Source organism: Dioscorea cayenensis, chromosome 14 (genome assembly GCF_009730915.1).
Source record: "Dioscorea cayenensis subsp. rotundata cultivar TDr96_F1 chromosome 14, TDr96_F1_v2_PseudoChromosome.rev07_lg8_w22 25.fasta, whole genome shotgun sequence".
In the NCBI taxonomy this organism is placed as follows: domain Eukaryota; kingdom Viridiplantae; phylum Streptophyta; class Magnoliopsida; order Dioscoreales; family Dioscoreaceae; genus Dioscorea; species Dioscorea cayenensis.
The window spans coordinates 16,803,600-16,808,022 of NC_052484.1; the positions used below are offsets into that span (position 1 = coordinate 16,803,600).

Consider the following 4,423-nt stretch of genomic DNA (forward strand, 5'->3'; position numbering starts at 1 on the left):
GGCCCTGAAAGAGAAATTGCAAATTGGAAAAAGCAAAAACTTTTTTGAAATTATCATGGCAGATTTAATCCATAAGCCTCAAAAATCATGAGATAAGTCATGTAACCTAGAGAGCTACATTTTATCAATAACAATCAGAACATAAATATTCAACCATCAAGACTAATTCAAAAATCACGAGATAAATTATGTAACCTAGAGAGTTACATTTTATCAATAACAATCAGAACATAAATATTCAACCATCAAGACTAATTAAAAAATCACAAGATGCAAGTGCCACTAATTCTTTGCTCTACTATAACTCAAGATAAAAGCATTTGCAGTGATGACCAAGCAAGAATAGATAATGAGAAAACTTAATCATACATAACTGATCAAAGGAGAATTTTGGCTCATGTTGAAGATTGAAACCAAAAACATTTCAATGTTCATAACTAAAAATCCCAAGATGATAAAGAAACTAAAAAATTGCACAACAAAAAAAAGGAGAAAGGAACTGCTAACAACTGTAAACAAAAAGGTTGACATTTGTTAATTCCATTTCTCATGTATTTTAGTGTTCATTATGGATCTACATTAAACATTAATGAAGTCCAAGAGCAAAAAAAACTAAAATTGATAGTCAATATGAAAATTAATGTAACTATATGATCCGAGAACCTAAATGATGATAAAGCATCTCAGCCACCAACAAATACAACTGCCAAATTCTTCCAATATGATCTGGCAACCCCAAGAATCCAAAAATCATCACTACAAGACATATAGATTCAAAATCATCTAACCAAATATGCCAATAACACCAACCAAACTAAACCAGAAAAATTACAAGAAATATATATATATATATATATATAATATATAAAAATAATCAACCCCTTAACAATGTGATCTGAGGACAAACAGGGTCAGAAATTATCAGAATTCTTCTGCATCTCAATTAAAAACCATTCAGCAAAAAAAAAATGCCAAATTAAGCTCCAAAGCAACCTAAACAAGCAAATTCTTACAAAAATTAGCATTAAAAAAAACCAAATTAAAAGTGGGAGAAAGAGAACAGCACCATCAGATCAAACAATCTCTTGCTTTGATTGAAGAAGGAGAATTCACGAGATAGAGATCAGTGGAGAGATTTGAGACATAGTGGATGAACTCTTGTTGGGGTTTCACTCTGGAAATGGGAAAGAAAGAAAAAAGACGCTTTTTTTTAGTGTCAGTATCTGAGCCCACTGAGAGATTATCCGGAATAGTAACAGTGACCCAATTCCACATTATTTTTCATTTATACCCCTGACATAATAATAATTTTCAACATATCCCCTAAAAAAATATTGTATTTACAATATTTTTTTTATAAATACAATAACCCCGGTTATACGCATAAAAGCAACATTCACCCGACACAAAAATTAGGTAACAAGTCCGCTCCCACAGAAAAATGTGAGTCGTGAGATCCTAGCATCATTGTATTTGTTGAGTTTTAAATCCGGATAATATAAGTTTCATAAATTAAATTTTGTGCAGTGGATGAGTAATGTTAGACGATGATAATACACAACAATGAATTATGCAATAAAAAAATAAATTTTATTTTTATGTTTTTTTTATTTGTTTAAAATTGTGATGCTACTTCTTATATAGTTTTGCCTTTGCATTTATTTAGTAGGTAGTATTTAGGTAAAATGAACAAAATGAAAAGCATAAAATTATAATGTTAAATGAATCAATATTTTTAAGTACAATGAGGGAAATTAATATTGAGATAATGTATAAAGATCAAAATTAGATTTACAACACTGTTAAAAAAATTAACAATATGACAAATGCCTATTTTCATTTTTTTTAATTTTACATTTAAATTTTTATAAAAAAAAATACATTTAAAAATTTCAAAATTAACTATCTCTTTAGTCTATTGAAATTGAGTTCTTTAGGTAATGTATTTAAGCCCTTACTTAGGAGATTGTTGGAAATTGATATATACTGGAGTAGTGAACAGGATGATTGAGACGTGCAGATGCATTGACTTTAAAAACAAATTTAGCCTCTTTTTTTAAGTGCAATAGGAACAATAGTACAACTCTTCGCGTGAAAAAATAAAAACAAATGAAAAGAAGATCCAAAAACTAATGTCACGATGCATTAAGAAAATTGGTACATTCTTGTCCACATCATGCGTCTACACAAGTTCAGAAGTTTCAAGCCAAATTCCAAATCTAACCTTGAAATTTGCACCCTCTAAGCAACAACATAACCACTAAATCAAAATTAAGGACTAATGAATAGTGACATATATAAGGTGGGTGAAAAGCTTGCTAAATAGTTAATGTGGTACTAAACTAAAAGAATGTTTTGAAACTAAAGATGGACCCAATATATATGGGCCTCTAATAGAGATAAATTTAAAATATTAATTCCTCGCATGTGCACATCCCTGACATAATTTGTTTATTTTATTAAAAAAATCAATCAAGTAGGCATGAGATTCTCCCATAAGTCTGGTCCCCTCCCAATTTTGATTTGATTTGATTTGATTTTTATTTTATTTTATTTCTGAAAAAGTATAATTTGATAATGAGGATTAAAAAAAAGTGTAATTATAAAAATAATAATAAAAAAATACACACTTTGAAGTTTAAACCACATTAGTTAATACATTTCCAACAATTTAAATGTATGATTAGCTATTTAATTTTTTATGTAATTTTATGTAACATTTGATTTGTTTTATATATTTTTATTTTTAATTACGTCGAATGCCATCATCGTAGTTATTAGTTCTAAGAAATATGATTTTTTTTTTTTGGGATTTAAACTTCAAGTCAACTCTCTCAACTAAAAATGTAAAATACAAAGTCTCGTTTCTTATTTTATGACATAAATTCCTTATAAATTTGTCGTATATACATTTGATTATAATTTTATGAAATTATCATTTCAAATATAAAAGAGTATAAGTAGCATTATTGCATGGTCCAAACCACCACTTGACAAGGAAAAGCTAACCCAAAAAAAAAAGAAGGTTTTTATAAGACATGAAAGCTTGATCATAGATCACAATAAAAGTTTATAATAAAACAAGTGTTTATTTATTTATGATATACTCAAAAAGACACCCACCATCGTGAATAGTCGAATAGCTCAAAAGTATTTGACTTCTATGCGTGTGGTCGAAAGTTCAGATTCTAATCCGTAAAGTACAAAAGTTGAAAGCCTAAATAAGAGATATACGTATAGTGATTTGTCCATATTATAAAAAAAATTCTCTTGTTTCAAACCGCTCAATTAATTTTTATAGTGAGAAAGCAAATTTGTATGGTGATTTGCGCAATAATTTTTTTAAAATTGGAGTGATTGAAGAGTTAATATAAAAATTATAAATATATATATGAATTTTTTTTATAAATATAGATAAGTTATGTGTCAAAGATGAATACATGCAAGGAGCTAAGCTCTACACCACGTATTCCTTATTTATGTGAATTAAGATTCAAATTCATCTTTTTAGCAAAACAAATATATTATTTTAAAGAATTAATGCTAATAAACCAAATAATTGATTATATATCGATGAAAACTTATTGATTTAATTAATATATGGAGAAGAAAATAATTGAAACAAAAATAAAAATCCAAGAAATAAAATAACCAAAAATTAGAAAATGAGAAAAGACTAATAATATAAGGAAAAAGAAAAAGTTTTGCTAATTTTAGTAGAAAAACACGCACACTTGCTTTCATTGAGAGTTGAACTCAAGACCTCCCGCTTACTAAACGGGTGCTCTAACCAACTGAGCTATGAAAGCTTTAGTATACTTTAGGAGATTATGAAAAATAAAAACTAAATTTATAACATTTGAAATGTTATACCAACTTTAATATATAATAATCTTTAAATTAACTTAGAATCGGTCAATGTTACGTGGCATCATTTTATTTGCTCTTAGCAAAGCAATTAACATCAAACCCTAAAACCAATGCTAACAACAATGTGTCCCATCAATATAAACAAAATAATAAATAAACAACAAAGAAAATTCTAAGCCAAAAGGAAAAGGCCATTTCACTAAGTTAATTAATAAAGAAATACATATATATATATAAAATAAATAGAAATCGAAAGTATCATTCTTGTTGTTTAGTTGGATTAGTTTTGAAGTATACTCAAGAAATATTATATATATAAATTTAGTTAATACGATGAGTGCATATATAATTGGGAGTACATGCATTGACCGAAAATTTAGTCATTCAACTCCTGTGTTCTCACCCAGTAATATAGGTTTAAGCTGTAAGCCAACACCCATAATTAGGGACTTAGTTATCACTACTGCGTATAACAAAACTTGAACTTAGTGTTCTTAAATATCTACACCAATTCATTATGCATTGATGTTAATGTCATTAGGGTTATGAATTT

The 4,423-nt window shown here is 27.6% G+C and overlaps 1 non-coding gene across 1 annotated transcript; it reads right to left on the reverse strand.

The window, feature by feature from the left end:
- Window positions 1-3,735: 3,735 nt before the first annotated feature.
- TRNAT-AGU lies at window positions 3,736-3,809 on the reverse strand. Its single transcript has one exon. It is a non-coding gene; the product is annotated as a tRNA-Thr (tRNA).
- Between the last annotated feature and the right edge of the window lie 614 nt (window positions 3,810-4,423).